The 17,932-nt window shown below is 43.7% G+C and overlaps 1 long non-coding RNA gene across 1 annotated transcript; it reads right to left on the bottom strand.

The window, feature by feature from the left end:
- Window positions 1-11,811: 11,811 nt before the first annotated feature.
- Window positions 11,812-12,516, bottom strand: LOC123170082 (uncharacterized). The gene is made up of 2 exons (XR_006485031.1): window positions 12,387-12,516; window positions 11,812-12,263 (listed from the first exon to the last, which is right to left on the bottom strand). It is a non-coding gene; the product is annotated as an uncharacterized lncRNA (long non-coding RNA).
- Between the last annotated feature and the right edge of the window lie 5,416 nt (window positions 12,517-17,932).

Raw genomic sequence — 17,932 nt, 5'->3', positions numbered from 1 at the left:
ATCTTGCACCCGGTGCCGCAGGACGGGTGATGGAGGCCATTTTTGGGCCGGCCCTTTGGGTCTCGGCGCCGGGGGCCGTCTAGGGGTGTGTGAAGGAGCGACCTTTCCACTCGTCTCTTTGGTTGGGGTAGCGACGGGTCTCGGGGCGGTGGTGTCAAGGTCTTGGATGCTGGGGCGGCGGCCCTGGTGGTGGTAGCATGGTGCTCATGGGCAGAGCCCGTGGCTTGGTGCTTCCCGGTTACCATGGCCGTGTGGGCGGCATGGTGGCAGGGGTGTGGCGTTCGGTGGCGGTGAGTGTTTGCTGGAGTGAAAACATGTTCTATCCTCGGACGGACCGGTGGCGGCGTAGCGCGTTACCTTCTTGAAGGCTTCGTCGCGGCTCTCACCGGTCATCGTGTCGTTCCAGGGGAAACTCTGACCCCCAGGTCAGGCGGTGGCGGCGAGATAGCGGCGTAACCTTCTTGGAGGCGCCACCTTGGAGCTCACGGTTCGTCATATGCGGCTTCATCTCTTCGCGGTGGCATGTTCACGGTGGAGGTCCCCGATTGGTCTTGTAGTGTTAGGGGTGGTTTTGCTGCGCTCAGCGCCTATGTATCCCGCCTTGGGTGTGTGCGTGTGTTGTCGTGGGGTGTGTTTGTACTTGGGCTGTGGTTGATCTGTGCTTTATATATAACGCGGGGCGAAAGCCTTTTTCGGTAAAACCAGTGAACACATGCTAATCAATGAATGGAAAAAAATGTTTGGACAGTCGTAAGGAGGTTCTTGGAAGCAACATTAAGCGAAAGGCAAGAATTAGAGACAGGATAATCTCCATTCTCCATAATGGAGAGTCAGGGGCTATCTTGTTTTTTGCTATTTTACCTTAGAGAATATAGTAGGTCCTAAGAGAATGTAGTAGGTCCTATGAGGTACAATATGTTTATTATGTGGTACAATGTGTTAGAGTTGATGATGAGGAGTACTTGTGATTATGACTAGTGACCAATTTGATATGTGATGTCTCATTGATGAAAACGATGATCATGAGGAGGTGTTATATGACAATGATGTATTATGATGATAAGTTGTTAATGATATGATGATGATGATGATGATATTTATTATATCATTGGGTGAAAGAACCGCGGATTAGTTTCAAGTCGATGTCCATCCACCTGAAACTAGTCCACGGTTCTTTCACCCCGTGATGTAATAACTCATTATGATGTAAAAACAATCTCTAAATTCCTGTTGTATGAAAACTTGTATAAAGGTGTATGAATACAACATGAAATAAAAAAGAAATAAAATACGAAATAATAGTGGTAGCGCGGGCAGGGAGAAGTGCTACTAGTAATTACCAGTAGCGCTCTTTGGAGAAAGCGCTACTACTAAGTCGATATAGCAGTAGCGTGGGTTAACGCACACTACTACTAACCATTAGCTGTAGCGCCGCACCAGTAGCGCTACTGCCCGCGCTACTGATTGGCCTAAAACCCACGCCGCTGCTAGGCTTTTCCCTAGTAGTGCACATATGCACCTGGGACCAACTTCTCGGTCAGTCACCCATCCTGAAAATACTCCAAGCCGGGCACGCTTAACTTTGGAGTTCTTTCCGAATGGGCTCCCGGAAAAGAAGGAATTCCTTATTGATATAAGTAGTATATCATCCCTATTAAGCCAGGATATCACAATAATATTGTGCTCACATAGACTTAATTGCGCTGAACGCTAGTGTACAAAGAAGGATATTGTAAAGCAAGGGGCATGTCCCCAAGCCAAGTATCCTCCCAGACATAGTTGTTCGGCCACCACCAATATTTAAAAGACCAAACTTAGTTTTCATCAAACCCTTCCCGAAGGGCGAATCAAATGGTTGCACAGCGATTTGAGATAGCGTCCTTCAGTGTGTAGGGATTCTAGGTCATTCATAGTTTTTTTAGGGAATAGGTTGTTTGTAGTTGTTTAGGTTACAGTTTTACTTTTGGGGCGTGCCTTCTTTGGTGTGGTTTAGTGATGCCATCTTTAGGGAATCTCCGACGTCGAACCTCAAATTGCCCCTATATGTTCTTTGAGAGAGTCTGGACATTTTTGTCCATCCAATGCTACCCCTCAAACGGCCGCACACTGATCCAAAGGTACAAATTCCGTCAAACTAGAACCAAACCGGCGTGGGGGGGGGGGGGCTTTCGGGGAGTCCGGGCATCCGTTTAGCCTACTGAAAGCCACCATGTCGGATATCCGAACATCCCCTCACTCTCCTCAACCGCGACATAAACATGCATAGATGGACATTTAGGGGACATGGTTGGATGGCTGGCTCCCATATCAATGTCCACGAACAGGTCCAGACCACTCCGCGGACAAATAGTGTGTCCGTGTTAGGGGTTTGGAGATGCCCTAACGTTGTACTTTCTATCTATCTCATGAATATCAACTCTTTTGCGGGGTTTTGAAAATATAAATTCAAATAGTGGTCATTTATCGCTTGGGCATGGCAAAAAAATTGTGATTGTTTTTTCGATAAATGACACTTTTATTGACTAAAAATGTAGAATCGAGTAGATACAAAGCATAAAGAGGCATATCCGGCCTCTGCATAGCTAAGATGTACACAACCATCAAACGAACCATCCTACAAAGAATATAAAAACAATAAAGTGGCAACAGTAAAGCCATATGAGACCGAAACTATGCTTATGTTGACGGAGAAGGTGGACCGGTCCAGAGATTAAGTTGCCCCCATGTTGGGTAAAAACCTCTCTAACCACTTGAACCGAGATTGCTACTCCGTTTGGTGTAGCGTAGACCACATACAAAGCCAATGCGTACAAGGTAGATAACCTGCATTGGAGAAGAGGTTTTTCCATTAAAACATAATCATTTCTACATAGCCAAAGCGACCATAGAAAGACAGACACTCTCACATGTATTAGCGCACTAAACATATTTGGTATTCCGTAAGGCTAGTGGCCACATATATTGGCAACACTTGTTGGAAGATACAATGGACGCTATTTGCATGAATGACCATGTAGAACGCGCAAACTTGCATTGAAAGAAAAGATGTTTGATTGCCTCATCAAGAGTTCAAAAGCTACACTACTTGCTTCCTTGCCAGTTGCGTAGAGCGAGGTTGTCTTTAGTTAGCACAATTCCTCTCCGAAGATACCACATGAAAATCTTAACTTCTGGTGGCATTTTCGATTTTGAAATAATTCATTATTGTCCGCTATAATCTCTAAGCGTGTGAGTGCACGGACCCGGATGCAGTGACTTTCTAGAAAAAACATCCCACCTTGTATCAAGTTAATCGAATCCAAACTCGATAGAAGATGTTGCCCTGACACAAGCTGGGGCCAATCAAACCCCTCCTAAATGATACATCTGGCGGGGTAGAGTTGAGCTATCGCATACAATGCGGTACAAGGATGGATACCGTTCCCGAAGAGTGGCATTTCATAGCCACTTGTCATCCCAGAAATGTATCTCTGAGTCGTCACTACTAGGGAAAACCTTATGCACAGAATCTTATTAGTAGCGCTGGATAAAATGAAGCGCTACTGCTACTTAGTAGTAGCGCGTGGTAGTAAAAGGCGCTACTGCTATCCTGTTAGCAGTAGCGCGTGTTATAAAAACGTGCTACTGCTAAGTTTGAACTGGGCACACACGGCTAGCCCCACTTAGCAGCAGCACATATCCTTATCCAGCGCTACTGCTATGCTCCGTAGTAGTAGTGCTTTTCTTCAACCCGCGCTGCTACTAACCCTACCTTATCGTCCCCGCGCGGCCGACCCTCTCACTCCCTCTCATTCACTCTCCCCCGCACCCCCCGTCGTCCGCCGCCGCCGCCGTTCCACGACCACCGTCGTCGCCCGCCGCTGCTGACGCTCCTGCCTCTCCTCCACTGAGGTAGTCCCTCCATCCCTCCTCCTCCCTCCTCCCTCCTCCCCTCCCTCCTCCTCCCACCGCGCCCTTCTCCCTCCTCCTCCTGCCACCCCCTCCTCCCTCATCCTCCGGTCGCCCCCTCCGCCCTTCTCCCTCCTCCGGCTAAGCCCTCCGCCGGCAGCCCTCCTCCCACCGCCCCTCTCCTCCTCTCTCCTCCCTCCTCCCACCCCCTCCCCCTCCTCCTCTCTCCTCCCTCCTCCCACCCCCTCCTCCCTCCATCTCTATTTTTTACTGTTTTTACTACCGTTTTTTTACTATTGTATAATGTACCTTTTTACCGTTTTTAGTAAGTGTTTAATAGAATTAGTAAGAAAATTAATATAACTAGTTGAAATAGTTTATTTTTAGTAAGAACTAGTTTATTTTTTATTTATAGTAAGTGCTTAGTTAAACTAGTTGAATTAATAGAACTAGTTTATTTTTAGTAAGAAAACTTAGGTATATATATGAGATTTGATGATCTAATTAAAATTTTACTATAGAAATAGTTTATTTTTAGTAAGAAAATTAATAGAACTAGTTTATTTTTAGGTGTATTTAACAGAATTCCAGGTTGATTCATTTTGAGTGGACATGCCATATTTTGAACATGTCACATTTGTTGTTATTTTTTAGTTAAAGCAATTATTCTCGCATCGACGTAGACAATGCCTATCCCGCATCCTCATCGTCGACTCGGCGGAGGAGGCCTGCTTGATCAGACGGGCCATGTCCAGGACTGGGTCCCGTCGGGTTGGTACTGGGAGGTGCTACCTTCCGGGGGCCGCAGCTTGGTGAGGAGCCAGCCCGTCGTTGACCCGAACCTTCTTTGGTGGCGGTCGCGTGGGCCGGTGATGGTGCGGAGGCTTCCGTCCCCCGTGGAGGTGGTATGTCACCATGTCAGCGAGGAGGACGAGCACGTCCGTCGCTACATGGTTGCGTTGGAGGGCAGGTTCTTCAGGGATCTCACTGGAGCTATGATCCTGTGATGGTTCCTTCTCTTTGGGTGTCCACCACCCGCGCCGATACCCGTTGTTTGCTAGGGTTTTAGTTGTATTAGTGATGTTATATATATGATACTATTCGAGATGTATTAGTGATAATATTCAACGATGTACGGACGCAAGAGATGATTTAGTATTGCTTATTGAATGCATGCTAATTTGAATACTAATTTATTTTATGATTTAGTTTTGCTTATTGAATGCTCAAATTGGAGAACTACTCCTATTTTGAATGCTCAAATTGGAGAGCACTATGCAAGGCGTATGCATTTGATTAGTTGATAGCTTATAGGGTTTTTGTTTTTGCAGAAATCAAGGAGCCCCTCCATCATCCCCGCCGTCGTCCCCGTCACTGACCCCCTCCGACCTCGAGGTGAGACCAGCAAAATCTCCATGTCAATATGAGTCCTATAAGATATTTTGAAATGTTTTTGTTCATATTTTCAACCATTGAAATGCAATGACCATCAAGTTTGAATGCTCATATGATGTAGATATAAACATGTATATCTTGTGTTGCTCAAATAGGATATGTGATTGCCCAAGTGGCCGACCATGCTTGCAGGTAACACCTCCGAGTGGCCTATGTTTTGCCGGAGTGTTGATTAATTTACGTTCCGGCAAATTTCAGACACTCGATATGTCCTTTTTTTAGCAAAGGTCATGCTAGATTTTTCCGTGAATTTTGGCATGACTTGAGCTAGAATATGTAGGAAATATTGAGTGGCCTGGATTTTCTAGAAAGATAATTAAATGATATTACGGGTTGACTTTAAGTTTGTCGAGGCTCCACCATATATGAGAGAAGAAGAATGCCGACAGTTGTCATGGGGGTCGCTTCTCCTTCGTTCTCGTGTGCTAGACATTTTGGTTTAATGCACTCGAGGACGAAGGGAGGAGCGACCATCACCAACTGTCGAATATATACACCACGTGAGCTGAGAGTTTTCAAAAAAAGACTCGACGGACCAATAGTCAACCCGTGATGAATAATAATGATATAATTTAGTTTTTGTAGTACATATATTGAATTTTAGAAGTTTAATCTTTGAATTATGTGAAGGAAATATGCCCTAGAGGCAATAATAAAGTATTATTTATTTCCTTGTATCATGATAAATGTTTATTATTCATGCTAGAATTGTATTAACCGGAAACATAATACATGTGTGAATATATAGACAAACAGAGTGTCACTAGTATGCCTCTACTTGACTAGCTCGTTAATCAAAGATGGTTATGTTTCCTAGCCATAGACATAAGTTGTCATTTGATTAACGAGATCACCTCATTAGGAGAATGACGTGATTGACTTGACCCATTCCGTTAGCTTAGCACTCGATCGTTTATTATGTTGCTATTGCTTTCTTCATGACTTATACATGTTCCTATGACTATGAGATTATGCAACTCCCGTTTACCGGAGGAACACTTTGTGTGCTACCAAACGTCACAACGTAAATGGGTGATTATAAAGGTGCTCTACAGGTGTCTCCAAAGGTACTTGTTGGGTTGGCGTATTTCGAGATTAGGATTTGTCACTCCAATTGTCGGAGAGGTATCTCTGGGCTCACTCGGTAATGCACATCACTATAAGCCTTGCAAGCATTGTGACTAATGAGTTAGTTACGGGATGATGTGTTACGGAACGAGTAAAGAGACTTGCCGGTAACGAGATTGAACTAGGTATCGAGATACCGACGATCAAATCTCGGGCAAATAACATACCGGTGACAAAGGGAACAACGTATGTTGTTATGCGGTCTGACTGATAAAGATCTTCGTAGAATATGTGGGAGCCAATATGGGCATCCAGGTCCCGCTATTGGTTATTGACCGGAGACGTGTCTCAGTCATGTCTACATAGTTCTCGAACCCGTAGGGTCCGCACGCTTAACGTTACGATGACAGTTTTATTGAGTTTTGATGTACCGAAGGAGTTTGGAGTCCTGGATGAGATCGGGGATATGACGAGGAGTCTCGAAATGGTCGAGACGTAAAGATCGATATATTGGACGACTATATTCGGACTTCGGAAAGGTTCCGAGTGATTCGGGTATTTTTCGGAGTACCGGAGAGTTACGGGAATTCGTATTGGGCCTTAATACTATACGGGAAAGGAGAGAAAGGCCTCAAAAGGTGGCCGCACCCCTCCCCATGGTCTGGTCCGAATTGGACTAGGGAAGGGGGGCGCACCCTTCCTTCTTTCTCCTTCCCCCTTCCCTTCTCCTACTCCCACAAGGAAAGGAGGAGTCCTACTCCCGACTCCCCCCTATGGCGCGCCTCTCCCCTTGGCCGGCTGCCTTCCCCTTGCTCCTTTATATACGGGGGCAGGGGGGCACCCCAGAGACACAACAATTGATCCTTGAGATCTCTTAGCCGTGTGCGGTGCCCCCCTCCACCATATTACACCTTGATAATACCGTTGCGGAGCTTAGACGAAGCCCTGCGTCGGTGGAACATCATTATCGTCACCACGCCGTCGTGCTGACGAAACTCTCCCTCAACACTCGGCTGGATCGGAGTTCGAGGGACGTCATCGAGCTGAACGTGTGTAGAACTCGGAGGTGCCGTACGTTCGGTACTTGATCGGTCGGATCGTGAAGACGTACGACTACATCAACCGCGTTGTGATAACGCTTCCGCTGTTGGTCTACGAGGGTACGTGGACAACACTCTCCCCTCTCGTTGCTATGCATCACCATGATCTTGCGTGTGCGTAGGAAAATTTTGAAATTACTACGTTCCCCAACATTATGAACCTAGGAAATGTTGTCGTCGGAGGACGAAAGTCTCCCGTCGGAGTGCGGCTGGTGCGGTGACGACCAGGGTCTGTGCGACAGGCCTCACCTAGTAGAAGGTCGGTGCTTCAGCATTAAGCTTCAGGAGACCTTCGTTGTTGAAACGGTACGCAACGACGACAAGTGTTTTTTCGTAATTAAGCATGACCTCTGCTTCTTCAACATTTAATTTTCATCTTTTACAATTCGACTATAGCTTATCCCATGCCATGCAAGACGCTATGTCTTGGAGAGGATGAATTTTGAAGATCATGAAAGTATGGAAACAAAGATAGTTCAGCTAAGGACCCATCATGGATATGATTTTGCTGTAAATCTATACAATTCTAAGAGTGTATCCCATTTTGGTTGCCCGAATTAGGAAGCACTTTGCAAGACGTATGATTTTCATGAGGGTATGCTTGTCACCATGGATCTTGGTGATCCTGACATCGACAAAGACAATATGGACATTTGGGTCCTTCTTGATACGCTTCCAATTCTACCGCTATGTGAGTTTCTCAAACATAGTTATTAAGTAATTTATATTGTTTATTTCAAAATAGTTGACAGCTTATTTTCATTGATAGCTTATTTTCATTCTTCAAAGAATGTGCGGAAGATGGTAGATAGAACCTACTACACCGATGGCACATAATTAACTTATCAGGAGAAAAATCATCTGATCTCATTTATTAATGATCTTGAGAATTACAATATCTATTATCAAACTCCTGCATATTATGGTCAATACGTGCCACTAGTGCACATGTTGAACTACGGTAACATCCATGGAGATGGCATAGTAAGATTTTTTACTATTACGACATCCGTGCATCTTTTGCATAAATTCTTCTAAAACTAAACTACATTGCCAACTACGAAGTTATTACTATGTTTTTCAACAGAAAATCCCCAAGGATTGTGTGCCTCATCTGATGTTTCCGACAGGTCGCCTTGATGTTATGAGCTTACGGCCAGGTCATCCTACGCATCACTCCTGTCCATATTGGATTTCTAAAACCGATGAAGACATGACAATCAAGGATGGGAAAAAATGTATGGTCAGTCGTACGTAGGGATCTACTTGGAAGCAACATTGTGCGAATGGCAAAAATCGGAGACAGGATAATCTCCATTCTCCATAATGGAGAGTCAGGGCCTATCTTGTTTTATGCTATTTTACCTAACAGAGGGTAGTAGGTCCTATGAGAGAGGAGTTGGTCCTAGGTTATATGTGTTATTATGTGCTACAATGTGTTAGAGTTGATGAGGAGGAGGAGTTGTGATTATGACTAGTGACCAACTTGCTATATGATGTCTCATTGACGAAAATGATGATCATGAGGAGTTGTTATATGACAATGATGTATTATTCTGATAAGTTGTTAATGATATGATGATGATGATTTATTATATCACTGGGTGAAAGAACCGCGGATTAGTTTCAAGTGGATGGATCCATCCACTTGAAACTAATCTACGGTTCTTTCACCCAGTGATGTAATCACTCATTATGATGTAAAAACAATCTCTAAATTGCTACTGTATGAAAACTTGTATAATGGTGTATGAATATGACATAAAATGAAAAAGAAATAGAATACGCAATAGTAGTAGTAGCACGGGCACAGAGACGGGCTGCTAGTATTTACTAGTAGCGCTTTCTACGAAAGGTGCTGCTACTAAGTGCGTATAGCAGTAGCGTTTCTAGACCAACGCTACTGCTAAGCTTTAGCTGTAGTGCCGTATCAGTAGCGCGACACCCCGCACTACTGATAGACCAACAACCAGCGCTACTGCTAGGCTTTTCCCTAGTAGTGCGTCCTATATCACAAATGATCCGGAGTGGAAAATATGTTTCTTTACCGTGACCAATCCAACCCAAAAGTGCAAGTCACCGGGCTTCCAATATGCCTGGGACATCGCTTTTTGGCCTAGATACTTGTTTCATAGCAAAATTTGCCAAGCACCATCCTCGGTAAGTAGCTTGAAGAACCAGTTACTAAGTAAGGCACATTCTTGGCCTGGAGGTCTTGGACACCTAAACCTCCCTAGTCGTTCGGTTGACAAAGAATCCAGATCTAAAGTAATCTAGTCTTTGCAGAACCCTTTTGAGAAGTTGAAAAAATTAGAGCATGTTTGTGAGGACAGAATTGATGAAAACTAGATGTCCTCCAGCAGAGAGCAACTTGCCTTTTCAACTTCTTAACCATTTCTCCAACCACTCTTCCACATGGTTCCACTTTGCATTCGTGAGATGCCAATAATGAATCAAAATTCTAAAATATTTAATCGGGATTTGAACTTGTGCACAACCAAACAAGTCAGCTTATTCTGCAACCACCTCCGTGGCTTCTCCAAAACAGAACAATTAACTTTTATGAAAGTTAATTTTCAGACCTGACATTTGCTAAAAAGCTAAAAGCAAGAGTTCCAGATTTGTAGCCTTATCAAAGTCATGTTCGGTAAAAAGAATTGCATCATTATCTTATTGCAAAACAGAGACTCCCCCATCAACAAGATGTGGTGCTACTCTTGCAATTTGATCGTTGCACGTTCGATCAAAGTAGCCAACATGTCAATGATTGTTAAATAACATTGGAGACAATGGGTCACACAGACATAACCCTTGATTCTCTGGAAGTAATGGCCTACATCATCACTGACTTTGATAGCCACACTGCCTTCAGTAACAAAATTTTGGGTCCACTCGCACCATCTATCGGAGAAACCTTTTATTCTCAAGCTCCATTGGAGAAACAAACATTTGACTGCCTTTTCAAAGTCAATTTTTAATACTATCCCAGTAATGTTCTTTTATGTATCTAGTGAACGGTCTCATGAAGGATAACTACTCCGTCAAGTAAATTTCTTCCTTGTATGAAAGTCTTTTGGGATGGTCGAACAACATGGTCAGCAACCGGACCCCTATTACTCGCCACTTTGGTCTCTATTGCTGGATATGCTCATCGTCCTTCATCATGGGCAACAAAACAATCTCGCCTAAATTAAGTCTGATAGTTCAAGTTGGCCGGCATGAAAAAAAATGAGCAACTCCATTAGGTCAGTCTTGATGACATCCCAGAAGTTTTGATAAAACTACTATGAAGCCATCAGGGCCTAGAGCTTTGTTATGCTCGATTTGAAACACCACAGCACGCACCTCCTCTTTAGAGAATGGCCATCAGGATATCGCCTCTATCGTGACTTGTGGAATATCATCTGTTTGGTCTCATCGAGAATGAAGTTCCCTTCATCTGGAGCCCCAAATAGAAACTTGTACTATATGGCTACATAAAGCTTGACATCTTCTTGACTTCGATCCGTTTCTCATCCTATTGGAGGCTAAAAATACACTGCTTACGGTGCCGCTCATTGGTGACCAAATAGAAATATCGTGTATTGATATCCCCCTCCAGAATGAATTGCGCACCGGATCTTCGGTACCACTTGAGTTTCTCTTCTCGCAATAGACGTGATTGAATTATTTTTTATATCAATCTCTTGTTAAGACAGAGTGTCAGTCTCTACGATTTTGTTGAGGTCATCAATAATGGTGAAAAGACGTTGCTTTTCTTCTCTAAACATACCTTAAAATTGGGAGAGAATTTCAATTCCCGGCCTCTGCACCAATTAGGGAGCACACAATCTTTTTACTATGAGTACCAACATACTTATCTTGATATGTAGTCATACCACAGATCAAGCCATGTCCTAAAAGAATTTTTTTTATGTACCATGATTTTATTTGGATGAGTGGTTCCACCAGACATCAAACTTAATCCTCAATAAATGGTGAAAACCATGTGCATCATATGTCAATCCTAGGAATTGAATCCAGGTGGTTATGCTGCACAACCTCATGCCAAACTTGACCCTCAATAAAATTGCGATTAACTAAACAAATAAAACGTATTCCCTCAATTATGAATTATAAGATGTTTTAATATTTTTCCAAACTAGATGTATATAGACACATTTTAGTGTATTTGTTTACTTATTCGGTTTGTATGAACTTTATATTAAAATATCTAAAACATCTTATAATTCGAAACGGAGGTAGCACTGTGTAATATGCAAATGACGGATGCCATATCAGAGGGTCAGTGCAATATTTATAGGTTACTCTTTGCATCTGATTAGGCAGAGACACACTTTAGTCAGGTGTTTATTTCATGGAGGATACAACAGGCACCTGATAGGCGATCAACAACAACTTACTCTTGAACACAAAACAACAACAATGGTGATGATGAAACCATGGCGATGGTACAACGCAGGGCAAATGTACACACAAACACAGTGACCGTGCTCATCTCGTCTGAGCTTTTATTTTGGGCGAAACATTTCGTGATCTGAGCTTAACCCATCAGTTTTTCTTGCAGGGCGGGCCGCACGTGTCGTCGGAGTCTCCGCGGTAGTCGGCGCACCTGAACGTCTTGGCAGGGCTCGTCTGCACCACGCGGCACTGCAAGCAGCCCTTGGGGCACTCAGGATGGGCGTCGTCACCGACGTCGATCCCCGAGAAGGACCTGCAGTTGTCGCAGCACTTGGGGAAATAGCCCGATGGCTGCAGCATGGATAGCAATTATTCACTCGTAAGATACGACCTCACCGGTATCACGCAAAGGCAATCGAACTTCCTTCAGGAAACAAATAGAATGACTAAGCGTGACGACCAGGCACCATTTACCTGGGCGAGGATCCCCGTGAACAGGACGGCCAGGAGAACAATCGATTTTCATTGTTGCTTCTACCTTTTCGCTCAAAGCTCTCTCACCCGTCCCGTCTGGTTTTGGAGTCGAATGTTTTTGTTGTAGTTGTTGTCCACGGCTGAAAGCACCTCTATAAATAGCCGTAATTTGACAACTTAATTGGCAATCGAGCATCGACTATGTCTGCATGCCATCAAATGCCCGTCCCCAGCGGCATGATGAAGTCCAATACGTCGGCGCACACTACACACATGTTCATTGGACGTATGCAACCGGCCCTTATTAGACTTGTCTGCCAGATCTAGGCCAGAGCCATTGTCAAATATCCATCTATATTTTGTGATGAGCTCCAGGAACAACATCTTCGAGTATATGTTGCACGCAGCTCCTCTGACTTCCTCGCCTCTTTCTCAAGCACAAAGTATAATTGCAGCAGTGGATACATGTAACTTTCTTGCAGTTTTGTTGAATAAATCTTTTGAGATATTTAATTTATGTTAGTTAACTTACTGTGCCATTTTATGTGTCATCGTCAAGATTTATGCCACAGGAAGAATTAAATCGTCTACTTAGACAAGATAAATCTCACTTGACCTATGTACTCGACATACATATTTAGCTAACAACATGCAAATAATCAGAAAACTTTCACGTATTAGAAAAGTATCATATTTTGTGTGCCCATCAACCATCATTCACCGGCATGGTCCATCATGTAAGTTGACAGTATTTCCACTTTCCTCGCCCCTTTACCAGTCACCACGTTACAACACCGCCACATTTTTCCAGATTAATTACTTTGAACTCTGATTGTATATTGATATATGTGTTGATAATAGGATAAAATGGGGAACCAACGTGTGAGTAGACAGTTAAGAGGGCAATGGTACCCTCAGGCCACCAAGGATCAAACCCTAGGTTTTATGCTTTGGTGTCTCACAAAGGCGGAATATTCTGCGAGGCGTCTATGATGACTTCAACAATTTCAAGACCCACCGACTCAGTCGCTCGGAGATGGTCATAGGAAGAGAATGTACGTGAGTGCGTACATAAGGGTTAATGTATTGACTTGTTTGTGTGCTCTGCGTCTTTATTGTGTCTTAGAAAAAACCCGCAAAAATGATACTTCAAGATCGTATAACTCCACATGGTTGCACTGGTACAAAATTAGGTAGCAGTAGCACTGAGCTTTACAAGTAGACCCTTACAGAAATTAAAAATATATCAAAATCTTAGGGAGTGCCAAAGTCTTATTCCTACTACATACGTCGATGGTGCACTGTGAGCAAAGATCATTGCTGCCTCTGAACCTCCGTCTGAACGTATCAACCTTGTTGAAACCCAACATGGATAAGCAACGATAAGGAAGTCATCGATGTAGACTCGAATATGCTGTCGCTTGCAATCTACATAGAAAATCGGCATGCCAAAGAAGAAACATGTTGAAGTGGGCATGTATAACACTTCGGGTCTGGTCTGGCCGGGCGGAGTCGGAGAACACAACCCTTACCCGCTCCCAGATGAGGTCAAAGCTTGCCAAATTCATCAGTCGGTACTGGGGCCAGAGGACCAAGACTCACATTCGCGCCATCTATTTCATAGAACAACGCCACTGAGACAAATATGCAAAATAAAAACATCAACCCAAAAAACAGATCTGGAGACACACCATCTTCCACATGCCTCCTAACGATGTGAAGAAGCACTATCACAATAAAAACGAGGCAAGGATGACTTATTTCATGCTGATGACGGTGCGATGGCCTCACAATCAACCACTTGTGGACAAACCATAACCTAAAAACCTCGGGACTGGCTAGGTGTCAGTCGCCTGGAATTTTAATTCGAGTCAGTTGAATCAATCTTTTCACTTGATTTCGATCTAACCATCAGATTGCATCTTCTTCCTCCAACCGTCTTCTTCATTCAAAACATATCACAACTCTTCTTCCTCCTGCCGCCAGCTGCCATCGGCCAGGCCGGCGGCGCTCCCACGCCATCCTCGCCACCCCACCCTTCCCTCAACCTCTCCCGACCGCTATGTTGCCGCCGCCACTAGCCATCCCTCTAAGCCGGCAAACCCCCTGAAATTCTCCGGCGAACCTGCACCACCCTCACCCCTCAGATAGGCATGGAGGCACCTGCCACCCCCTCTGCACCCCTTGCACCCTAAGGTAGCGCACGAGGCTTCTTCTTCCCACTACATCTTAAGATAGACCAGATCAAACCTTCCTCGGTGCTCCACGGTTGTTAGAGGTGCGGCGGTGAAGTTGTGGCCAGCCGCGACCTCTCCAGTCTGAGCAGCATCAAAACTTAAAAGGCCTCCACCCACACTAGCCTATCTTCTTTTCCGCCTACGTCGACGATGCACATTCTGTGTTCCGCGTAGTTCTAGCGAGGCCTCGCGCCCTCGCCGGAACGTAGCCCACCTTTAATCATTGAAATCGTTCACCACAAAGCAAGAGATACTCACGCGGGAGCTTCTGGACCTACCGTTGCATAGTTTGCATATTACACAGACGCAAATTACTGCGGAACTTGCCCCCAGCATGTGATTAAAAAGTACTCCCTCATTTTCAAAATGAGTCGTCTATTTTGAAACGGAGAGAGTAGAAACGATAGTTGGCATGATCTGTCTCCGTCAAAGTCTGGCACTTTTCATACAGCCATCCACAACTTCCACGCGACCTCGATTTGCGTCCAGCAATGGCGGTCCCAATACATGCATAATTCGTACGGCTCCACTGCAACTGAGTGGCCCAAACGCAATCCCTGGTCGTGCACATGCACTACAGGAAACAGGTAATTTGCCGTCTGTGGATCACAGACGGCAAAGACCTAAATCCAGACGGCAAAGATTTTGCCGTCAAGAAGCAGACGGCAAAGATAAGTCGGCAAAGAATACTTTGCCGTCAGCTTTTCATCCGACAGACGGCAAAGTCTTTGCCGTCATCCAAATCTGCTTCGCCGTCAGCCTTATAAATCACAGACGGCAAACAAAAGTACTTTTGCCGTCAGCCAGACTACATCTTTACCGTCAGCTATTCGTGTCTTTGCGGTCAGCCTCGTATATCACAGACGGCGAAGAAATGGGTCAAATTAAAAAAAAACACAGCAGCGCTGTCGGCAAAGACCCCTCCTGACGGCAAATTAGCTATTTCCCGTAGTGATGGGGTAGAAGCACCAACCTACGTGCCAAGCCACATCCATATAAATAAATTCAGTTTTGGAAAAATATACTCATTTATATATAATATAAATTAAAGTAAGTAATAATGCATTGAGTGTCCGCCTCTTAATAATAATAGTAAAATGGCTATGTGTTCATAGATATAGTATTATACTAGATGTATTTTCCACTACTTAATCGCCTAGCACGTTCATCGACTAGTTTTTTTAGAAGTCTTTCTAACCAATGGAAGTAATTGCACATTGGCATGACTAAATAATACTCGTCCATAACAAAATATAATGCATCTTAGTTTTTACATTTTTCTCCCATGCTATAGTGAATATTAGGAAATCCAGACACACCGGAACAATGCATGCAACTCTAGGCCCTGTTTGGTTCGGCTGTGGATTTCTAAAAGCAGCTGTGAAAAATCTGCTGTGGAAAAACAGCTGTGGAAAATCTGATGTGAAAAAGATGTAGGTCATTTGGCAAACCAGCTGATACAGCTTTTTCAGATTTTGGCCCGCAGCGGAATCAGATTTTGGAAAGCACGTCTTGGGCTGCTTCTGTTTTTGGTTCAGATTTTGGCAGCGGATTTCTGGAATCGGATTCTGCTGGGTTCGCCCTTTGGTTCAGATTCTGCTGCGCGGCAGCGGAATCCGTCGATAAAAGCTGAACCAAACAGGGCCTAACTAGCTGCTTCATGAGGCAATAAACTAAGTGGAAATGACCCCTCCCAACTCCTCTTTGGTATATGAATTCAAACTAGAACGCACTATAATTTGGGAGAGTAATGATTAGTAGAAAAAACTTTGTAAAATTGTATATAGTTGTCTACCAAAGCTGCAAGACGTATTTATTTCTATGGGTCATCAGTTGTCATGTCATATTTATCTCTTCAATCATACTCTATATTGTGGGCCATCTATTTCGTCCCATTGTATTTATTTCTTGTGGGTGACAACAATTTTGAATCTTCTATGTATCAAGCAGTAAAAATATTTTGAATTGCACGGTTTGCACTAGAACAAGCACCAACATACCCAAGCAAAAATTGGCCGTGCAATTGAGTATCATATTTAAACAATGACTAGCAAAAGTGCCCGTGAGTTAAGACAGAAGAAAAAATATTATAGCGCAATATGCTAGAGCTTTGCAAGGACGGAACATCACATTTTTGTTAACAACCTCTAAAGGTAAAAAGAAAAGGAAAGTCTATGATATTGGTTCATAGGCATCATCTATATGTTTGTGCCTAACGACTCGTCTGGTTACATTGGGTAGTAGTATGGACCCTGCAATTTTTCAGCGCAATATTACCACTAAATAGTGCTTAATGAAATTTATCCAATTAGCCTGAGATTTTTTGTCGTTTGGTAAATCAAACTTCTGGATGCAGTCCTAAGAAAAGTAAAATATAGTGCAATATGCTAGAGATTTGCAAGGACGGAACATCACATTTTTATTAACAACCTCTAAAGGTAAAAGGAAAAAAAGAAAGTCTATGATATTGGTTCATAGGCATCATCTATATGTTTGTGCTGGACGACTCGTCTGGTTGCATGGTGCAGTAGTACGAACCCTGCAATATTTCGGTGCAATATTACCACTAAATAGCCTGAGACTTTTTGTCATCTGGTAAATCAAACTTCTTGATGCAGTACTAAGAATTGTTACATACTACTCCCTCCGTCTCAAAATAAGTGTTTCAACTTTGTACTAGCTCTAATACAAATTTATACTAAGCTTAAGACACTTATTTTGGGACGGAGGGAGTATTTGATTAAGAAAACGTAGGCTCAGCAGAAGATAGAAGGTCCAGATACTTTGCATATCCCAAGGAGATCAGGCGCGAAGTTCCTCTTGATAGCTTCTCTTGTCTAGCGATCAATATGGTGCCAAGCATTCAATGCAATCATCTCATCCTCGTCCAAACAACTGTTCTTCTGATCTAAGCATGATTGTCACACGTGAAATTGCATCAAGCTTGCTTGGCTAGAGACCATAGAAACTTCCAAACAGTAAATTAACTATAAACAAATCCATGCATGAATTGGTAGGACTACACATGAATTGGCATTTTTGCTCACATATAGCAGCAAGCATCTAGCCATCCCATTAATTCTCTAATTTTCCATCAAGCATAGGCCTTGGACCCTTACCTCTATCATGTGTCCATATGCATGTGCGTGCACTGTCCCCTCACCAACCAATCAAAGACCCATCGCACTACACACACACATGAATCCACACACGATCATATCTCTTCTACCTCTGTAGGGTAGACACGCCCATGCCCTCCTGCAGTGCAAGCCCCTTGCAAATTCCGGTGCAAACCGATCGACCACCAAC

This window comes from Triticum aestivum, chromosome 1D, assembly GCF_018294505.1.
Source record: "Triticum aestivum cultivar Chinese Spring chromosome 1D, IWGSC CS RefSeq v2.1, whole genome shotgun sequence".
Lineage (NCBI taxonomy): Eukaryota > Viridiplantae > Streptophyta > Magnoliopsida > Poales > Poaceae > Triticum > Triticum aestivum.
This window is presented reverse-complemented; position numbering and strand designations above follow the sequence as displayed.